Here is a 22,019-nt window from a genome sequence, read left to right on the forward strand (position 1 = left end):
CGCAGCAAGTAGATATGCCTTCGGCTTTGACTGCTACTCCTCAGGAACAGGCGGGTTCACTGCAGCGAGAAGATACTGCCAATTCTATCCAACGGGATGATGGGGCTGTTCCTGGTCCTTCTACTTCTGGTCTAGAGTCTCAGGACAACGCAGTTGCCATTCCTGGTAAGCCCTCCACATTTATACATGACCGACATGACCAGGTTGACTCATCCCTTTCAGAATCTGAATGTGACAGCGACACTTCACTGGGGCTGAGGGGTAAGGGTCAGAAGCGCATGTTTGCGATGGTTAAGAAAATGTGGCAGGTAATGCAGTCAGGTTCGGTGGGGAACATAGCGCAGACGCAGCTTGCGATAGGTCCACCAGAATCCTTGCAGGACAACACAATTAATTTAGTTCCAGAAAGGAAAGTGGCCTTGCATGGTGATTCCTTCCCCTCATACACTCCCTCCTTGCATGGTCATTTAAAGCCAAGAACCATAAAAAAAATACAGCAGGGCAAATATGTTAATATATTTGAGTTATCTGCCGAGGCTTGTAGACAGCGGGAGAAAAGTGCCGACGGTACTGGACCTAAAAGGTTCAAGCGTCCTGAAACATTTGAGGAGTGGCTAATTTGCTTTAGGGTTTTCTCCTCTTGCTACCTGGAGAAATACCCTAGCCAGTGCCATGCTATTCTTAAATACACCGATAATATACACTGGATTCAGAGGAAGTTTGGTGAGGGGGCTTGGAGAGAGTATGATGCAGAATTTAGGCAGAAGATGGCGGGTAATCGTTGTGCTCACCTTTGATACCACTGACACGCATCTTTGGCAGCGCCTTGGCCCTCATGGGTCCCCCTCCTCCTCCACCTCCTCTAGTAATCAGTCCTTTCGTGCTTCCAAAGCGAAGCGCAGGGGAGGTACCTGCTGGGCATTTCAGGATAACAAATGTGACAGAGGTAACTCGTGTGCATTCAGGCACGTGTGCAGATACTGTGCCGGGTCACACGCTGGGAGCGAATGTGCCAGAAAGAAGGATTCCGTATCCGGTAGAGCACAGAACAAGCTCTCTCTTGTTGCTAAGGGCCCCAACCCCGGTGAAGGTGCACGCTCTTGAGCCGTGGCTCAGGGTGTACCCAGATTCGCGCGCAGCATCTTTGCTTTTTCAAGGCTTTACTGAAGGTTTTCATATACCAGTGACAAAAGCCATTAAGGGCTCTAGATGCTATCGTAACCTCAAATCAGCTTACCAATACCCATCGGTTGTTAGGGACAAGCTGTATAAGGAAATCTCAATGGGCCGTGTAGTGGGTCCTTTTCCTTCCCCCCCTTTGCCGAATCTGGTCATTTCACCATTGGGTGTGGTACCCAAGAAGGAATTAAGAAAATTCCGTCTAATTCAGCATCTGTCCCACCCTAGGGGCTATTCGGTCAACGATGCCATTGACCCAGAACTTAGCTCAGTGCGATATCAATCTTTTGATAGCGCTCTGGAATTGGTGTGGGGGGTTGGTGCGGGTGCCTTGCTGGCGAAACTGGATATTGAATCCGACTTTCGCCTATTGCCCTTGCACCCTTCATCATTTTATTTGATGGGTTGCAAATTTCAAAAGGGGTTTTACGTAGATAGGTGCTTGCCCATGGGCTGCGCGATCTCTTGCGCTTTATTTGAAACCTTCAGTACATTCTTGCACTGGGTTTTGGCCCAGCAGGCGGTCACTAACCGCATTGCACACTATCTGGATGATTTCCTCCTGGTGGGGAGTCCGGGAACTAATGAATGCCATCAATTGATGGAATCCATGAGAATCCTGATGTTGCAATTCGGTGTCCCCTTAGCTGAAGACAAGACTGAGGGCCCGGGTACTTGCATCACGTTCCTGGGTATTGAAATCGATACCGTAGACAAAATTTGTAGGCTGCCTTCTGGTAAAGTCCAGGACATGCTTGAGGCGGTTGAAGCGGCCGTTTCCATGGTAACCATTACACTTAGGCAGTTACAGTCATTGCTTGGCCTTCTTAATTTTGCAGGCAGAGTTATCCCCATGGGGAGAGTTTTCAATCAAAGATTGGAGGCTAAGTTAAAGGGCAAACTCAGACCTTCGGAAAAAATTTGGATTTCAGAAGGTATGAGAGCTGACTTGCGAGTCTGGAAGACATTTCTTCAGCATTTCAATGGGATTCGATTATGGCGATCCGAACCCATTTCCAGTCAGTTGTTGCACTTATTTACTGATGCCGCAGGTTCAAAGGGATATGGTGCATATTTCAGAGGGGAATGGAGCGCGGGTCCTTGGCCATTAGAATGGTCAGCCAGGGGCTTAACACGTAACCTTACCCTTTTGGAGCTCTTCCCTATCGTGTTGGCTGTTGAGCTGTGGGGCAACAAATTCGCAAACAGGACGATTAACTTCTGGACAGATAATCTCAGTGTCGTCCACGCTGTGAATGGTCTTTCAGCCACATCTGCGGCTGTAGTTTGTTTATTGAGACATCTGGTGTTACGCTGTCTTGAACTTAATATTCAGTTTCAAGCACGGCATGTCCCGGGGGTCAATAATGTCTTAGCAGACGCGCTATCCAGGTTTGATTGGGTGCGGTTCAGACGTTTGGCCCCTCAGGCTGCAGTAGAAGGCTTACCTTGTCCTGGTTTCCTTTGGCAGCTTCTCCGTCCTGGATATCCTTGCTCCCTCTAGTGCAGGCGTCACTTGCCCCCAACACATGGCGCTCCTACGTCAGACTTTGGCACGAATGGGAAGAGTTTTGCCGACATCAGAATGTGGAGGCGGCTGAGGCGTCTCAGGACACGGTTTGTGACTGGCTGGTGAGTCTCTGGCGCGGGGGTTCTCGGCAGGGGGCTGTTCATTCTCGGTTAGCGGCCTTATCATTCTTTTACCGTACACTCGCTTTGCCGGATCCAGCTAATTCTAAATTTGTGCGTCAGGTTGTTAAAGGTTGGGGCAAGCTGCAACCACAACAAAAGGACTCTAGGGAGTCTATCACGCACGACCGGCTCGAGCGGCTGGTGGACGCTTTGCCGAACATCTGCTCGACTCATTACGAGTTTTTATTATTCAGGGCTGCGTTTGCACTAGCTTATTCTGCAGCGCTACGTATAAGTGAGCTCGTGGCGCCTTCTAAGTCCAGCACAGACAAGGGCCTTCAATTTGGCCACGTCAGGGCCGGAGCGGATTCACTTTTAATTTATTTGCCAAGATCCAAGACTGATCAAGACGGCAAAGGGGCATGGATACCTATATCTCGGTCCGACGGTCACTGCTGCCCGGTGAGGGCGGTGAACCAGTTTTTAGAGCATAGGCCACCGGAGCAGGACCCTTTGTTAATTCACGCGAATGGGACTTCACTCTCGTTGTTCCAGTTTCGTAGGATACTAGCGAGGGCCGCTGCACATGCGGGATTGAATGTGTCTGTTACAAACTGCTGTTTGTAACTGGCCCTTTAAATGGAAAATTGCCCTGCTTCCCTGGATTTTGGAGAAGCCTATTTGCCAGCCTCCTTCCACATGACTATGGCCCCTGGAAGATTGTGCCCCTGAGGACATATTGACTTTTGTTGGGTGTGTGTGTGGCCCTTTAAGAACCATCTGGGGACATATTGTGACTTTGATGAACAATGCCCCTTTAAGACTATGTCCCCAGACCTGTGAAATGACTTGTCCCTGGCTTTCTCCCACTTGGTTCAGTTTCATTGTGTGCCATTAAGAGTTAAATTTTGTTCAGCTTCAAGAAACCTATTCTAAATACAAGTCTGCTGGGATTAGCTCTAATTAGGTTTAGTGATCAACTTTCCCATTGTCTAATCAGACTAGTATTGATAAGGTGGACTGCATTGTTTTATTGTGTGTAATGTTATCTGCTGAAGTAAATGCTGTGGCCTGTCAAAGGGAGTGTCTCTCTATCTAATATCAAATGTGTGATGGGGGATTTTATGCCTCCCCCTGAGAGTGTCCTGTTTGCATGTAACCTCAATAAAAAGCAGGCTGTGTGCTCCAGCACATCAGACCTATGTTGACCCTCTAACTTGAAGCTTTGACTCATGTTTGTAGGATACAGCTTATATCACTACAGGGATTGCTATGCTCTTCATACTCCCTTAGCTACAGGGATTGCTACTGAAGGAAGAGGTTCACCTACTGGAGCCTGGTCGTAGGTCCAGGGCGCAGAGCAGACGGCGAGATACCAGCCCAGCAGCGGTGGTTCATAGAGTCTGCATTACTTATGGTGGCTACGCAGTAGTCATAGTGTCTACGGTGCTGCTGCTCCTTAGGGGAGCGCTAGGAGCATCCTTTTCTACGGTCCAACTTCCAGCCAGCCTGGAGGCAACCGTAACATTTGGCGGCAGCGGTGGGATTGGCGTCCTAGCGCAAGGAGCAGCACCACAACAGCACTGGTATCGTAGGAGAGTAATTGAGGGCAACGCTAGCCACTGCGCAGCGTCCCTACCTACAGCAGCATGGAGCTGACAAGATACTGGTCAGAACCATGTGAAGAGCACCTCAACCGGATCCGTCGCTATGAGGGCGCGGATTTCGTTCCAGAAGTAAAGAGGCGGCTAGTCCGATATGGTCCAGACCCTGCACAGGAGGTAGTCAGTCGCCTCATCCGGGAATTGGCTACGGAGAACAAAGCGGCACGAGCCTTTGAGCGACAACTGTGGAGTTTGAGGGTATGGACACCTGGTCTCTCTCCCCAGCCGCAGCATGTTCCACAGGGAGAGGGGAGCAGCGACCTCCCTCCCCAGCGGCAGTATACTGTGCAGAGGGAAGAGACAACCGGTCTCCTTCCCCAACCCCAACCAGAGATACCAGAGGCAGCAGGCCTCATAGACTGGTCCTGGGAGGACCCCCAGCAGGCAGGTGGAGATGGGACCGCAGTCTCTCTACCGGCCCTACAGGGATGCTGGGCAGGCGGCCCAGATCCCCAGCGACAGACCCAGCTACAGGGAGGGGAGAGCATCGACCTCCCTCCCCAGCCGGAGTGTGCCTTCCAGGGAGAGGAGACAACCGGTCTCTCTCCCCAGCCGCAGCATGTTCCACAGGAAGCGGAGAGCATCGACCTCCCTTCCCAACGGCCGCCGGAGTATCAGGAGGAGGAGGTAAGCCAATCTCCCCCTCCCCAGCTAACTCCTAACTTGGGCCCAGGGTTAACAGTGGAGATGTTAACCCCCACTGACCCCCACGTTCCCTTTGCCACCGGGCAGGACTATGCCCCAATTCCCCCAGCAGAAGAGCTGGCATCAGGACAGAGCACTGCTGGCCTCTGCCCTACAGACCTTGTCCTTGTTACAGGACTGGCCTGCAAACCCCTCACCCCAGCAGAAGCGCTGGCACCAGGGCAGAGTGCCGCTGGCCTCTGCCCCCCAAGTACCATCAGCTATTTGCCCAGCTGCGCCAGGAAGGCAGAGGATGCTACACTGTCATCCTATAACCTGGAACTTACAGGCCAGTGCTACTTGTTGTGGGGGGGCTGCTTTGCTGCTAGTGTTTATTTGTGGGTGGGTTGCGAGACTAACTTAGGCACTGACCGACAGAAGGTCAGGTGCCTGGTTAGTCTCCCTCCAAAAGGGGAGATATGTTACAAACTGCTGTTTGTAACTGGCCCTTTAAATGGAAAATTGCCCTGCTTCCCTGGATTTTGGAGAAGCCTATTTGCCAGCCTCCTTCCACATGACTATGGCCCCTGGAAGATTGTGCCCCTGAGGACATATTGACTTTTGTTGGGTGTGTGTGTGGCCCTTTAAGAACCATCTGGGGACATATTGTGACTTTGATGAACAATGCCCCTTTAAGACTATGTCCCCAGACCTGTGAAATGACTTGTCCCTGGCTTTCTCCCACTTGGTTCAGTTTCATTGTGTGCCATTAAGAGTTAAATTTTGTTCAGCTTCAAGAAACCTATTCTAAATACAAGTCTGCTGGGATTAGCTCTAATTAGGTTTAGTGATCAACTTTCCCATTGTCTAATCAGACTAGTATTGATAAGGTGGACTGCATTGTTTTATTGTGTGTAATGTTATCTGCTGAAGTAAATGCTGTGGCCTGTCAAAGGGAGTGTCTCTCTATCTAATATCAAATGTGTGATGGGGGATTTTATGCCTCCCCCTGAGAGTGTCCTGTTTGCATGTAACCTCAATAAAAAGCAGGCTGTGTGCTCCAGCACATCAGACCTATGTTGACCCTCTAACTTGAAGCTTTGACTCATGTTTGTAGGATACAGCTTATATCACTACAGGGATTGCTATGCTCTTCATACTCCCTTAGCTACAGGGATTGCTACTGAAGGAAGAGGTTCACCTACTGGAGCCTGGTCGTAGGTCCAGGGCGCAGAGCAGACGGCGAGATACCAGCCCAGCAGCGGTGGTTCATAGAGTCTGCATTACTTATGGTGGCTACGCAGTAGTCATAGTGTCTACGGTGCTGCTGCTCCTTAGGGGAGCGCTAGGAGCATCCTTTTCTACGGTCCAACTTCCAGCCAGCCTGGAGGCAACCGTAACAGTGTCTAAAATAGCTCCCCATTCGTTCCGCATAGGGGCAGCTACTAATGCCGCGTTGCAGGGTTCTTCCGTAGAAGCCATTTGCCGTCTGGGCAGATGGCGTTCTAATAAGTTTAAGGGTTATATTCGACCGGTTGTTGAATTATGTGTTTATTTTCTAATCCAAGGTTATTGGTTAGTGTTATTTCAGTTGCTAATCCCATGTGTCTTTGCAGGACCTGTCAGCGGCGCAAAGAGGATCTGGATCGTGGGGCACTCCTATGTGCATTGGGCCTCCATACGTAGTTCAGCCCTTCCGGGGGGGGCAGAATTTGGGCTTCCCTTCCACCCTAGTGTCAATTAGATGGTTAGGGGAGAGAGGGATGTGTTGGCCCGCGCTTCCATCGCGTATCTCGGAGGCCCTAGTACGCTGGGGTAAACCTCATGTAATAATTCTACATTTAGGGGGCAATGATTTGGGCGCCATTCCAGTCTTGGAGCTTATCAAGATCATGCAAGCGGATATCGCTTGGATCAGAGCTCGGATTCCGAATGTGTTGGTCGGTTGGTCCAACATAGTTCCCAGGTTGGAATGGCGTCACATGTCTTGCCACAGCGCTGCTTATAAGGTCAGGAAGAAGATAAATTCCTCAGTTGCTAGAACCGTCACAGGTAATGGGGGATTCGTGGTTAAACACGAATCTCTTACAGCCGACAAGGTCCATTATTATAGAAAGGATAGGGTTCATTTGGAGACAGTTGCCCTAGATATTTTTATAAAGGATATTCGTAAGGCCATAGTAACCCTCCTTTAAGTCCGGTTAGGTTGTGTTTGTCCTTTATTGGTTGGCGGCACAGTTATCATCTTAATGCTATCTGGTGGCGGGAGGTAGCGGCCCTGTTGCCTTGGAAAGGGTGAACGGGGGGAGTGATGACCAATCTAAAAGTGAGAGGGGTGGATAGCCTCAAGTGCACGTGAGGTGCCCCTCCTTCCCCTTGCGGGTGGGTCACGTGATCTCATTAACCCCTTAGTAGCAATTTTTCTATGAGCAGAGGTCCCGCTCTGCTGCAGTTCCCGTTTGGGCCGTTTACCTTCTGCAGTGCTGGGTTGTCATTATAGCATTCGTTCAGCCGCCATCAGAACCTTGTTGGTTTCCATAGTTACTTATTTAGTTAATAAATGTTTAACCTGTGACGGTTAAAATTTTACCCATAAAAAGTTGTTGTGTTTTTATTATTATAGAGTAAGTTGTTATATATTCCCTTCTACGGCTAGCGACCGGTAGGCATTTAATCCCTTAAGGCAGTGTAGGGCACAATTGGGCCTGGAGCAAAGCTAAGGGTTAAAGCTGTAGGGAGAGATAGGAGAAGAGGGCTGGCTAGGGAGGTTAGTTGCAACAATGTTGCATGCAAGGGAGGGGCCCACTACTCACCTTAAAAGTGGGGATCATCAGTTTCCTGGCCCTCTTCTTCCTGGAATCCGGTGCAGACGAGTTCTTTCCCCTCCCTCCCTTCCCTGTTACAAGATGGCTTCCAAATTTAATTTATTGTACTAGGCGCTAAGTATGCCTTCTCAGGCTAATTTAGTAGCCACATAGTCGATTGAGCATTTCCAAATTTAAATTGTCTCCCCTAGTTGGCGACGGGTATGCCTATTCAGGCTAACTTTGTCAGCCTCTTTAGTTATTGGTCTACCATATCCGGTCTACCTGGCTTCTGGCGGCTGAGTAGCGGATCCCCTTTTTAGGGGGTAGTCCTTATTTTAGACCCGCTCGGCGGGAGGTAGCGGCCCTGTTGCCTTGGAAAGGGTGAACGGGGGGAGTGATGACCAATCTAAAAGTGAGAGGGGTGGATAGCCTTAAGTGCACGTGAGGTGCCCCTCCTTCCCCTTGCGGGTGGGTCACGTGATCTCATTAACCCCTTAGTAGCAATTTTTCTATGAGCAGAGGTCCTGCTCTGCTGCAGTTTCCGTTTGGGCCGTTTACCTTCTGCAGTGCTGGGTTGTCATTATAGCATTCGTTCAGCCGCCATCAGAACCTTGTTGATTTCCATAGTTACTTATTTAGTTAATAAATGTTTAACCTGTGACGGTTAAAATTTTACCCATAAAAAGATGTTGTGTTTTTATTATTATAGAGTAAGTTGTTATATATTCCCTTCTACGGCTAGCGACCGGTAGGCATTTAATCCCTTAGGACAATATCCGACAAGTTAGGATGAATCTGTGGACTCGGTACATCGCAAAAGAAAGAAATTTATCAGGTAAGCATAAATTTTGTTTTTATTTACGTTTCAGATCTGATTGTTTCTCAGGAGTCTGTCTGGTTAAATTGATTGTGCTCCTGTGTGATTACGTTAACTAGACTGTCCAAAATCAGATTGTCTGAGTAAACTTTCTTCCCCAGTTAATTAACTTGATATGTTAATCTGTTTTACCTGTGAATAGACAATTGTTAGAGGTTTGATGTATTGTTCATATGTTTGCTTTTCTGTTTAACCAATTCCCTCTGTAACCTGAAGCTCTGTGACTCTGGAATGCCAGGGTGTATAAATATGTGTGCTGTTTTTAAATAAAGTGTTCATTTTGTATTCAGACCCCCTAGTGTTGCCTCAGTGTTCTGTTAACCTCTATAACTTTAGACTGCGGTCAAAGGGAGATACCAGGAGCTATTGCTCTGGATAAAGGGATGTCCAGGACAAGGGAAGTGTTCTGACGGAGGTACTCATTTGGGGTACCAGGCAGTCTGTCACATTTGGTGGCAAGCGCTGGGATTGATATCTTGTCCTGCTGACAGAGGAGGAGCGGCATTGTCACCTGCAGCTATGGAAGCGGAGCTCCTATGGCGAATGCAGCAAGTGCTGACCCACCTTGATGAACCTGTTTCTGCACAGGACAAACTGGGTTGAAGGGATGTGCTGCCTAGCTATCAGTCCCTAAGCAGCACTACAAAGATGTGGCAACAGCAGCCAGTGAAGGATCGCAGCCAGATGATTATGGATGATGCAGAGGAAAAATTCCACAGCAGAGTGCGGAGATGGTTGTCAATCTATGGAGCCAACCCATCCAAAGCAGCAGTCCGGGTAACATACGCTGAGGTGGTGAAGCAGATCACCAGGTATCAGAATATTCGGACGGCTGAGATGCTGGGATCAGATACCTCTAAATGGGAAGTTCCGATATGGGACTTCGAGCGGCAAGTTAAAGTCGCCCTTGCTGTGCTAGGAGGGCCAGTTCCAGAGGAGATGTGCCTGGAATGGAGAGCCCTGATTCAGCTAGAGATGTGGGAAATGCACTGGAAAATTGGTGGCTGCAGAGGTAAAGTCCTGCCCTTCCCAGAACAGCGCTTTGGGGACCAGGTAAACTTGCGGCTCTGCTTACTGAGAGGACAACCCACAGGTGCTGGGATAGCCAAACTGAAGTGTCTGGTGCAAAGAGAAGTCAAGCTCGAGGATTGGTACAGAGAGTTATATTGGTTTGCAGACAGGTGGCAGTTGAGGGCAGAATCGCACTATTCCCCGGAAGGTGATGACTTTGGCGGCCCCGGCTAATTATGGGAAACATTTGAGGAGAAATTTGACTTTGGCTGGAATATTGATTCTGGGACATTCAAAAGCAAGAGGCAGGAGCTGTTACAGCCATTTGAAGCACTTGCCTTAGAGCCGGACCTGACATGCAGGGCCGGACTGGGAAATCAGACCCGCCCTGGAAATTTGTATAGACCATCCCAGCCCCGCCCCCTCGAAAACACACAACTTCTTTAGTTCTCTGGTAGACGATTGATAAAATACTATCGTTTTCACAAACAACAAAAATACTTTATTAAGTGGTACTACGTTAATATAACAAAGCTCAACAATGTTATAATGGCTGACTGTGCACATGGCAGAGAATAACAGTGGTAGAATGTAGATCTCACCTTGTACTTCATGTTTGCAGACTCTTCTTTTATATGAGTTTTCTTTACAATTATGTATCCAGCATTGAAAAGTACTGATTGTTAAAACCGCTTTAGAATGGTCAGAGATAAGTCTCCCAGTAAAATAAATGAGAACAAGAGCTGAGCCTCCAGCAGGAGACTGAGATTCTGCCCACAGGAGACAACACTGGAATCCACAGTAATTTGCACACATTTAATTTTCTTTGTCACTGCTATTGCTTGCAGCTCCCCAGCAGCTCCCCAGCTCGTCCACACCCTCCTCCCAGAGAAGTTAAACAGAACAACACTTCTCATGCCCCACGGAACCTCCTTGGCACCACCTGATCCTGTGCTATAATTGAATTGTGGTTGTTTCCCTGACAGCCGCTGCTGCCCTCGGCGCTGCTAATCAGGAAGAGACTGAGCAAGCTGGGTTACACACTACAGGGAAAGTTAGTCACAAGGAGGACCGGGTGCGGTAAAAAATAATTTATGAATGAGCCACACCGCTACCACTACCCGGACAGAACTTAGCACCCACCTAAGAGTAGAGAGAGTTCCAAAGCTCGCCACATGATCATGTGCACCAAATCCCATGCAAACTGCAGGAATGTGATTGGGTGGAAACGCCAGTGATGTAAGCGGTAAGCAGGAACTAATAGGAAGTCAGTTTTATTTTTTAAACTTCACACTACAGCGGTGCACCCTTGTCCCTTGAGGCAATGCAGGACAGAGGGCACTCTCAGTGGGACAACAGGATTCACATGTCATGATGTAGGGAGGTGAATTTGGCAAATGCCTATGCCTGAATGAGTTGCTAGGCTGATTGTCATTGAGCCTGTCAGTCTGAGCTGTGCATGCTGCTTTCTGGCGGTGCTGCCACTGCGCTCCCTCACAAGTGAGTTAGAACTGCTCTAGTCTCTGTCTCCACACACTGTCTGCAGCTGCCGGCCCCAGCCTCTGCTGGCCCTGCGGTCCACTGGGAATTTTCCTGGTATCCCGGCGGCCCAACCCGGCCCTGCTGACATGGCTTATCTATCAGGTATGGTACCTTGAGGGGGATTACCTAGAACTGCTGGAAAGTGGTCCTTTACTTACTTCAGAGGCAGCAGATTTAGTGGACTTCATATCCACGGATGTTGGTCCAGGAGGTGTGGATAAGACAGTGGTCTCCACGCGTGGAGTACAGGGATATGGGGAAGTCAGCCCAGATCCCCAACCCCCTGACATGGGGACCCTAGTCACCGTGTATGGGGAAGTTGGCCCAGATCCCCAACCCCCTGACATGGGGACCCTAGTCACCCTGTTATTTCCCCAGCTGGACCCAGTGATTGTGGATCTAATTGACTTTTCCTCTGAGGTGTCAGATGCGGATTACCCGACAGAAAAGCAGGCAACAGGGTAGAGTGTTGTTGGCCTCAGCCCACCCCTAACGGGACCCCAGAAAACAGGAATGACAGCCTCACACTGGCAGAGGGACCAGAGGAGCATGCAGCAATCCCAGCGGATGGGATGCTGGGCAGTTGGCCCAGATCTACAACAGCATGTTGGAGTGAGCCCAGCCACCCTGTCTTCTCTCCAGCGACTGAAAGGACTTCAGGGAGAAGGGACAGTCGGCACTTCTCATCAGCAGCTGGTATGTTCTATGAGAGAGGCAGAGATCGGCCGGGTGAGTGATGCTCTGTTTGGGACAATTTGTTTGGGGTACTGTGTGTATATGGGCATTGAGGATATGGATCTATTGACTAACTTCAAAGTCAACCTGTCTGGGGCCTCCTCCTGTGTTAGTCTCCTTCCAAAGGGGGAGATATGTGACATGAGTCACCAAGATTTGAGGGCCTGTTATGGAACATTCTTTGGACAGGGGGTACATGGGCTTAAGGATACCCAGAGACTGCATGGAAATGGGGAATTTTATATGTTGGACACCCCATGTACTTTCATAACTCTGTCTTATGTCCATGTCACCCTGTATCCATAAATACAGGATGGGTACAGGGTGTGATTGCACCTTGTGGGAGCAATTGTGACTCTATAAACCAAGTGGGCATAAAGGACTTAATAGCTAATAAGGGCTGTTCTTATATTTTGTAATAAGATGTATTTTATTTACGTTGCATATCTGATTGTGTCTCAGGAGTCTGTCTGGGTAAACTGATTGTGTTTCTGTGTGATTATGTTAACTAGACTGCCCAACATCAGATTGTCTGAGTAAACTTCCCTCCCCAGTTAATTAATTTAATATGTTAATCTGTTTCACCTGTGAATAGACAATTGTTAGAGGTTTGATGCATTGTTCATATGTTTGCTTTACTGTTTAACCAATGCCCTCTGTAACCTGAAGCTCTGTGACTCTGGAATGCCAGGCTGTATAAATCTGTGTGCTGCTTTCAAATAAAGTGCTCATTTTGTGTTCAGACCCCTGAGTGTTGCCTCAGTTCTGTTCACCTCTATAACTTTAGACTGCGGTCAAAGGGAGATACCAGGACAAAATAAGTGTTTTGACGATGGTACTCATTCAGGGTGCCAGGCGGTGCATCACAAGGCCATTATCAGATAGTGCACCTAAGGTGAAACTGTAGAGCTAACAGTTTCTCTGTGATACCTCTGTGTACCCCACTTTACATACATGTCTGTGTCTCACACACAGTCTCTCTCTGTGATACCTCTGTGTACCCCACTTTACATACATGTGAGTCTCACACACAGTCTCTCTCTGTGATACCACTGTGTACCCCACTTTACATACATGTCTGTGTCTCACACACAGTCTCTCTCTGTGATACCACTGTGTACCCCACTTTATATACATGTCTGTGTCTCACACATAGTCTCTCTCTGTGATACCACTGTGTACCCCACTTTACATACATGTGAGTCTCACACACAGTCTCTCTCTGTCACTGATACCTCTGTGTACCCCACTTTACATACATGTCTGTATCTCACACACAGTCTCTCTCTCTGTGATACCTCTGTGTACCCCACTTTACATACATGTCTGTGTCTCACACACAGTCTCTCTCTGTGATACCTCTGTGTACCCCACTTTACATACATGTCTGTATCTCACACATAGTCTCTCTCTGTGATACCACTGTGTACCCCACTTTACATACATGTGAGTCTCACACACAGTCTCTCTCTGTCACTGATACCTCTGTGTACCCCACTTTACATACATGTCTGTATCTCACACACAGTCTCTCTCTGTGATACCACTGTGTACCCCACTTTACATACATGTGAGTCTCACACACAGTCTCTCTCTGTGATACCACTGTGTACCCCACTTTACATACATGTCTGTATCTCACACATAGTCTCTCTCTGTGATACCACTGTGTACCCCACTTTACATACATGTGAGTCTCACACACAGTCTCTCTCTGTCACTGATACCTCTGTGTACCCCACTTTACATACATGTCTGTATCTCACACACAGTCTCTCTCTGTGATACCTCTGTGTACCCCACTTTACATACATGTCTGTGTCTCACACACAGTCTCTCTCTGTGATACCTCTGTGTACCCCACTTTACATACATGTCTGTATCTCACACACAGTCTCTCTCTGTGATACCTCTGTGTACCCCACTTTACATACATGTCTGTATCTCACACACAGTCTCTCTCTGTGATACCTCTGTGTACCCCACTTTACATACATGTCTGTGTCTCACACACAGTCTCTCTCTGTGATACCTCTGTGTACCCCACTTTACATACATGTCTGTATCTCACACACAGTCTCTCTCTGTGTACCCCACTTTACATACATGTGAGTCTCACACACAGTCTTTCTCTGTGATACCTCTGTGTACCCCACTTTACATACATGTCTTGGACGTTGTTGTCTAAAGTCCCAGACAGTTTATATTAGGGTAGTCATCTTAACTTATTCTTCAACACTGTATTGTATTTGTGGTATTTGCTGTTATCATATATTTTGAATGGAGCCTATTAGAACTGTCCCCATTAATTTATATGTTGATCTTTTAGAGGTAGATGGTCTGAACACTTATTTTAGTTTCTATTACACCACCAACTCAGCTATGCAATTCATGTATGGATCACCTGCTACTTTCCAACCAGTCAAGTGCTATGTTTAAAGATTTTATGCGCCCTACTTTTTCTGACATGTTGGCAGCCGTGCATGCTCCAATTAAGCACAAAAAAGTATTTGACAAATGTTCTACAGTTGACTTATCTGGTGATTCTGATCCGCTTTAGTCAAAGCTTTTAAACAGTTGAATTTAGACTCTAACACCTCAGATCCATCCTCTGCCCTGTTATAATGGACTTTTACACAAGTGTTACAAGCTTTTAAGTTATGTAGAGTGATCATCAAGTCTGTACTTTGTTTTACAATAAATTGTTACCTTATATCCTGCATCCAGGGTTTCGCTTCTATAAAGCGCTAATACAGAGCTGTTAAAGCTCTGTATCATGTGAGTAGAATGGCTAAGATGTGAAGTTTGTGATCGTATGTTGTATACAGATTAATTCTATGGTTCTATCTTGCTCTTCTCTTTGAGGAACTGGCCTGTGAATTATCCGGAATAAAGACTGACATTATACACCATATGACTTTGACTATTCTATCAATTCCTTGGTCTGTATGGTATTCATATAAGGTTTTGTTTTCACATTTTTTTCAATATGTTCAGGATCTGGGACACATATGACTGATAGTTCCATTTTCAGAACAAGGCCAGGGGTTTTATTCCAACCTTTTCATAGTTCCCCAAAAAAATCATGGAACATTCAGACCTATTCCGGGTTTGAAAACTCTAAACAGGTTTCTCAGGGTTTCTACTTTCAAAATGGAAACAATTCAAAATATTCTTCCTCTTGCTCAACAGGGTCAATATATGTCTATGATAGATCTGAAGGATGCCTTACATCAGGATGTATTCAATTAGATTGTAGAACGACGGGGTCTTCCAGAGATAGACCTGATGGCTTCTTGTTTGAACAGCAAACAACTCCTCAGTTACTTTTCAAGATCCAGGAATCCTCAAGCAGAGTTTGCAGATGCCCTAGCAGCTCCCTGTTCATTAAATCTAGTTTACATATGTCCTCCAAAAGTTTTGCTGCCAAGGATAAGAGCTCGGATCAAACAGGAACAATCATAAATTCTGGCAAAAAGTTCTATTTTGCACCTCTGTATTCCCTGCTTTGTCCTTTCCTACAGTTTTTGTTCTGTTACTTATCCTTGCTTTGCTATACATTAGACTAGCATACCACTGAGGTGGGAGGGATGAAGTGCTTTTGGAACTTTTGGGAATCTTTGCCTCCTGCTAGTGGCTAGGAGTTGAATCCCAGGAACAATGGATCATGGACTCTCACCACCATGAAATAATTGAATTCATCACGTAAGCATACATTTTGTTTTTCTTCTGAGTGAAGAACAATGCTATTATTTCTTAACGCACCTTCGGGTTAGCACTTAAATGAAAGCCAGAAGAGGGTTTTGTAGCGAGCACCATAGAAGTTTATGAGGAGAGGGATTTAACACGGTTGTGCTAACAGACCTCCGTCCTCCAGATGTTAGTACACCTGAACCTTTCGCTTGAGCGATAACTCTTTACTTTCAACTTGTAATGGGACAGCATGAATTGGAGCACTATTTATTTAACTTGTGCAGTCTTAGTGATCAACAGCATTAATATGTCTATGCTCCATTTGTAATCTACACCAAAACACATTTGCTCTCTTTCATGCTACTTGTACATTGTGGGTGCTCAGATGAAGGACACGTTTCATAATACATATTTTGAGTTTTGGTGGATTGGAATAGGGGGTATCTGTACTAAGCAGACTTGGCCCATACCTTGGTTTGGAATAGGGCTGTATATACACGCGTACACTCATATTCCCTTCATTGCCATTGAGCATCTATAGTAATATAATATATGAGGTTACACATGCATAAGCTCTGTGTATAGCTGAGATCTCTGGGACAGCAGGGAGGGTGCTAATCTGTAACGGCCGAGCAGCTGCCATAATGCACAAATATTTTCATGTTTCTGGGTGCGGTCCTCAATCCCAGAAATACTGGAAAAAAGACAAAAATGGGGGAAAAAAGAGGGGAGTTGATCTCTGGGACAGGGAAGAATGAGGGAGTGAGACATGCAGAAAGAGAAAAGACTAACAGGCTGACAAGCAACAAGCAGTAAGTACTACAGGGGCAAGGGCAGAGGGGGGAAAAGGACTGGCAGACACAGACATGTATGTAAAGTGGGGTACACAGAGGTATCAGTGACAGAGAGACTGTGTGTGAGACTCACATGTATGTAAAGTGGGGTACACAGATGTATCACAGAGAGAGACTGTGTGTGAGACACAGACATGTATGTAAAGTGGGGTACACAGAGGTATCACAGAGAAATACTGTGTGTGAGACTCACATGTATGTAAAGTGGGGTACACTGAGGTATCACAGAGAAGACTATGTGTGAGACTCACTTGTATGTAAAGTGGGGTACACAGAGGTATCAGTGACAGAGAAATACTGTGTGTGAGACTCACATGTATGTAAAGTGGGGTACACAGAAGTTACAGAGAGAGACTGTGTGTGAGACACAGACATGTATGTAAAGTGGGGTACACAGAGGTATCAGTGACAGAGAAAGACTGTGTGTGAGACACAGACATGTATGTAAAGTGGGGTACACAGAGGTATCACAGAGAGACTGTGTGTGAGACACAGACATGTATGTAAAGTGGGGTACACAGAGGTATCACAGAGAGAGACTGTGTGTGAGATACAGAAATGTATGTAAAGTGGGGTACACAGAGGTATCAGTGACAGAGAAATACTGTGTGTGAGATACAGACATGTATGTAAAGTGGGGTACACAGAGGTATCACAGAGAAACACTGTGTGCGAGACACAGACATGTATGTAAAGTGGGGTACACAGAGGTATCAGTGACAGAGAGACTGTGTGTGAGACACAGACATGTATGTAAAGTGGGGCACACAGAGGTATCACAGAGAAAGACTGTGTGTGAGACTCATATGTATGTAAAATGGGGTACACAGAGGTATCAGTGACAGAGAGTGACTGTGTGTGAGACTCACATGTATGTAAAGTGGGGTACACAGAGAGAGACTGTGTGTGAGATACAGACATGTATGTAAAGTGGGGTACACAGAGGTATCATAGAGAGAGGCTGTGTGTGAGACACAGACATGTATGTAAAATGGGGTACACAGAGGTATCAGTAACAGAGAGAGAGACTGTGTGTGAGACACAGACATGTATGTAAAGTGGGGTACACAGAGGTATCACAGAGAAATACTGTGTGTGAGACTCACATGTATGTAAAGTGGGGTACACAGAGGTATCACAGAGAAAGACTGTGTGTGAGACACAGACATGTATGTAAAGTGGGGTACACAGAGGTATCAGTGACAGAGAAAGACTGTGTGTGAGACACAGACATGTATGTAAAGTGGGGTACACAGAGGTATCACAGAGAGAGACTATGTGTGAGACACAGACATGTATGTAAAGTGGGGTACACAAAGGTATCAGTGACAAAGAGACTGTGTGTGAGACACAGACATGTATGTAAAGTGGGGTACACAGAGGTGTCACAGAGAGAAAGACTGTGTGTGAGACACAGACATGTATGTAAAGTGGGGTACACAGAGGTATCAGTGACAGAGAGACTGTGTGTGAGACACAGACATGTATGTAAAGTGGGGTACACAGAGGTGTCACAGAGAGAAAGACTGTGTGTGAGACAAGACATGTATGTAAAGTAGGGTACACAGAAGTATCACAGAGAGAAAGACTGTGACCCAGATTACAAGTTGCGTGGGAAAACCTTTGCGAACACACTGTGCGCATTGTGGATTTTACGCAATTTCCATAGCACTGTCATTACAAGTTTTAAATTAACTTACTTTGCACGTTCGTTACACTGTGTTGAGCCGCATACCACACACAAACCATATTCCGACTTGGCATGCGCGTGCACGTATTTCCTTATAAAGATTAATGGAGAAAAAATGTTGGAAAAAAACGCCTGCGATCGCATTCCCCATTGAAGCCCAAAAACCTAGCACCCTACCATAAGCCCCTTGCCTAATAAATAAAATGATTCATCTGCTTTCATCCTATTGACTGATTTGAATTTTAAGAATCAAATCAGCCAATAGGAATGCAAGGGTTTATTTAGTGGTTGCGATGCGGGGGGATGGCGGTTTAGGGGGTTAATAGTGTAGTTTATAGGTGTAGGTGTACTTTGTAAGGTATTTTTGATGTGTTTTGTGAAACTTTTCCGTTTCACGAAACATTACTACAGGTCTTTGAGTGCGGAATGGATCGTTGCAGTATTGGCCGTATTGCGTGATGCAAAGACTGAACGCACGACTTGTAATTCCAGATCAATGACCATTCCGCACGCAAAGCCATACCGTACGACTTGTAATCCGGGTGTGTGAGACGCAGACATGTATGTGAAAGCTCATTATCTAGCCCTAAATGAGGAATACGACTGAAACCGATAGGTGGAGAGTACAACACAGTATGGGGAACAGCATCAGCAACAGATCCATAATGTGAGAGGGACACAGAAGAGAGAGAGAGTTGTGTGCATGTGAGGTGGGGAGCGTAGGAGACAGACAGAAGAATGCTATAATGATAGTTACTGGAGAGACAGAAAAACACATGAAGATAAATAGACACAGAGAGAGAAAGTGCTAGAGAGAAAACAGACAGAGAAATACTAAATGGGGAAAGAAAAACAGAAGAAGTGAGAGTGCTAGAGAGAGTGAGAGTGCTAGATAGAGGGTGAGAGTGCTACAGAGAGGGTGTGAGTACAAGAGAGGGTGAGAGTGCTAAAGAGAGGGTGTGAGTACAAGAGAGGGTGAGAGTGCTAGAGAGAGGATGTGAGTACTAGAGAGGTTCAGAGTGCTAGAGAGGGTGAGAGTGCTAGAGAGCGAGTGCTACAGAGAGGGGGAGAGTGTTAGAGAGGGTGAGAGTGCTACAGAGAGGGTGTAAGAACTAGAGAGGGTGAGATTGCTAGAGAGAGGGTGAGAGTGCTAGAGAGAGGGAGAGTGCTACAGAGAGGGGGAGAGTGCTAGAGAGAGTGAGAGTGCTACAAAGAGGGGGAGAGTGCTAGAGAGGGTGAGAGTGCTAGAGTGAGGATGAGAGTGCTAAAGAGAGGGTGAGAGTGCTAGAGAGAGGGTGAGAGTGCTAGAGAGAGGGTGAGAGTGTTACAGAGAGGATGAGAGTGCTAGGGAGGGTGAGAGTGCTAGAGAGAGGGTGAGAGTGCTAAAGAGAGGGTGAGAAAGAGAGGGTTAGAGTAGTACAGAGAGGGTGAGAGTGCTACAGAGAGGGTGAGAGTGCTAGAGAGGGAGAGTGCTAGAGAGGTTGAGAGTGCTAGAGAGAGGGTGAGAGTGGTACAGAGAGGGTGAGAGTGCTAGAGAGAGGGTGTGAGTGCTAGAGAGGGTGAGAGTGCTAGAGTGCTACAGAGAGGGGGAGAGTGTTAGAGAGGGTGAGAGTGCTACAGAGAGAGTGAGAGTGCTACAGACAGGGGTGAGTGCTAGAGAGGGTGAGAGTGCTAGAGAGAGGGTGAGAGTGCTAAAGAGAGGGTGAGAGTGGTACAGAGAGGGTGAGAGTGCTAGAGAGAGGGTGTGAGTGCTAGAGAGGGTGAGAGTGCTAGAGTGCTACAGAGAGGGGGAGAGTGTTAGAGAGGGTGAGAGTGCTACAGAGAGAGTGAGAGTGCTACAGACAGGGGTGAGTGCTAGAGAGGGTGAGAGTGCTAGAGAGAGGGTGAGAGTGCTAGAGAGAGGGTGAGAGTGGTACAGAGAGGGTGAGAGTGCTAGAGAGAGGGTGTGAGTGCTAGAGAGGGTGAGAGTGCTAGAGTGCTACAGAGAGGGGGAGAGTGTTAGAGAGGGTGAGAGTGCTACAGAGAGAGTGAGAGTGCTACAGACAGGGGTGAGTGCTAGAGAGGGTGAGAGTGCTAGAGAGAGGGTGAGAGTGCTAAAGAGAGAGTGAGAGTGCTAGAGGGAGTGAAAGTGCTAGATAGAGGGTGAGAGTGCTACAGAGAGGGTGAGAGTGCTATAGAGAGCGAGAGTGCTAAAAAATAAGGGTGAGAGTGCTAGAGAGGATGAGAGTGCTAGGGGGAGGGTGAGAGTGCTAGAGAGAGGGTGAGAGTGCTAGAGAGGATGATAGTGCTAGAAAGAGGGTTAGAGTGCTAGAGAGGGTGAGAGTTCTAGAGAGAGTGAGAGTGCTAGAGAGAGGGTGAGAGTGCTAGAGAGAGAGTGAGAGTGCTAGAGAAGGCGAGAGTGCTAGAGAGAGAGAGGGCGAGTGTGCTAGAGAGAGGGTGAGAGTGCTAGAAAGGGTGAGTGTGCTAGAGAGAGGGTGAGAGTGCTAGAAAGGGTGAGTGTGCTAGATAGAGGGTGAGAGTGCTAGAAAAGGTGAGAGTGCTAGAGAGAGGGTGAGAGTGCTAGAGAAGGCGAGAGTGCTAGAGAGAGAGAGGGCGAGTGTGCTAGAGAGAGGGTGAGAATGCTAGAGAGAGGTTGAGAGTGCTAGAGAGAGGATGAGAGAGGTAGAGAGAGGGTGAAAGTGTTAGAGAGAGGTGAGAGTGCTAGAGAGAGGGTGTGAGTGCTAGAGAGAGGAGAGAGGGTGCGAGTGGTAGAGAGGGTGAGAGTGCTACAGAGAGGGTCAGAATGCTAGAGAGGGTGAGGGTGCTAGAGAGAGGGTGAGAGTGCTAGATAGAGGGTGAGAGTGCTACAGAGAGGGTGAGAGTGCTAAAGAGAGGGTGAGAGTGCTAGAGTTGGTGATAATGCTAAAGAGAGGGTCAGAATGCTAGAGAGGGTGAGAGTGCTAGAGAGAAGGTGAGAGTGCTAGAGAGGGTGAGAGTGCTAGAGTTGGTGATAATGCTAAAGAGAGGGACAGAATGCTAGAGAGTGTGAGAGTGCTAGAGAGAAGGTGAGAGTGCTAGAGAGGGTGAGAGTGCTAGAGAGAAGGTGAGATTGCTAGAGAGGGTGAGAGTGCTAGAGAGAAGGTGAGAGTGCTAGAGAGGGTGCGAGTGCTAGAGAGGGTTAGAATGCTAGAGATAGTGAGAGTACTAAAGAGAGTGAGAGAGGTGCTAAAGAGAGGGTCAGAATGCTAAAGAGGGTGAGAGTGCTAGAGAGAGTGAGAGTGCTACAGAGAGGGGGAGGGTGCTAGAGAGAAGGTGAGAGTGCTAGAGAGAGTGAGAGTGCTAGAGAGAGGGTGATAGTGCTAAAGAGAAGTTGAGAGTGCAAAAGAGAGGGTGAGAGTGCTAGAGAGGGTGAGAGTGCTAGAGATGGTGAGAGTGCTAGAGAGGATGAGAGTGCTAGAGCGGGTGAGAGTGCTAGAGCGGGTGAGAGTGCTAGAGAGAGGTGAGAGTGCTAGAGAGGGTGAGGTGCTAGAGAGAGGGTGAGAGTGCTAAAGAGAGGGTGAGAGTGCTAGAGAGAGGGTTAGAATGCGAGAGAGGGTGAGAGTGCTAGAGAGAGTGAGAGTGCTACAGACAGGGGGAGAGTGCTAGAGAGAGGGTGAGAGTGCTAGAGTGAGAGGGCTAGAGAGGGTAAGAGTGCTAAAGAGAGGGTGAGAGTGCTAGAGAGAGTGAGAGTGC

At 47.4% G+C, this 22,019-nt stretch overlaps 1 protein-coding gene across 1 annotated transcript in view; it reads left to right on the forward strand.

Annotated features, from left to right (window-relative positions):
- Nucleotides 1–16,520: 16,520 nt before the first annotated feature.
- The window catches only part of MFAP5 (microfibril associated protein 5), a 219,366-nt gene continuing 213,867 nt past the window's right edge, over nucleotides 16,521–22,019 (forward strand). Inside the window, exon 1 of the mRNA XM_053692810.1 lies at nucleotides 16,521–16,576. The gene's annotated coding sequence lies outside the window, so the exon portion shown is untranslated. The remainder of the gene's footprint in view (nucleotides 16,577–22,019) is intronic.

The sequence above is a fragment of the Bombina bombina genome, chromosome 9 (genome assembly GCF_027579735.1).
Source record: "Bombina bombina isolate aBomBom1 chromosome 9, aBomBom1.pri, whole genome shotgun sequence".
NCBI classification, from domain to species: domain Eukaryota; kingdom Metazoa; phylum Chordata; class Amphibia; order Anura; family Bombinatoridae; genus Bombina; species Bombina bombina.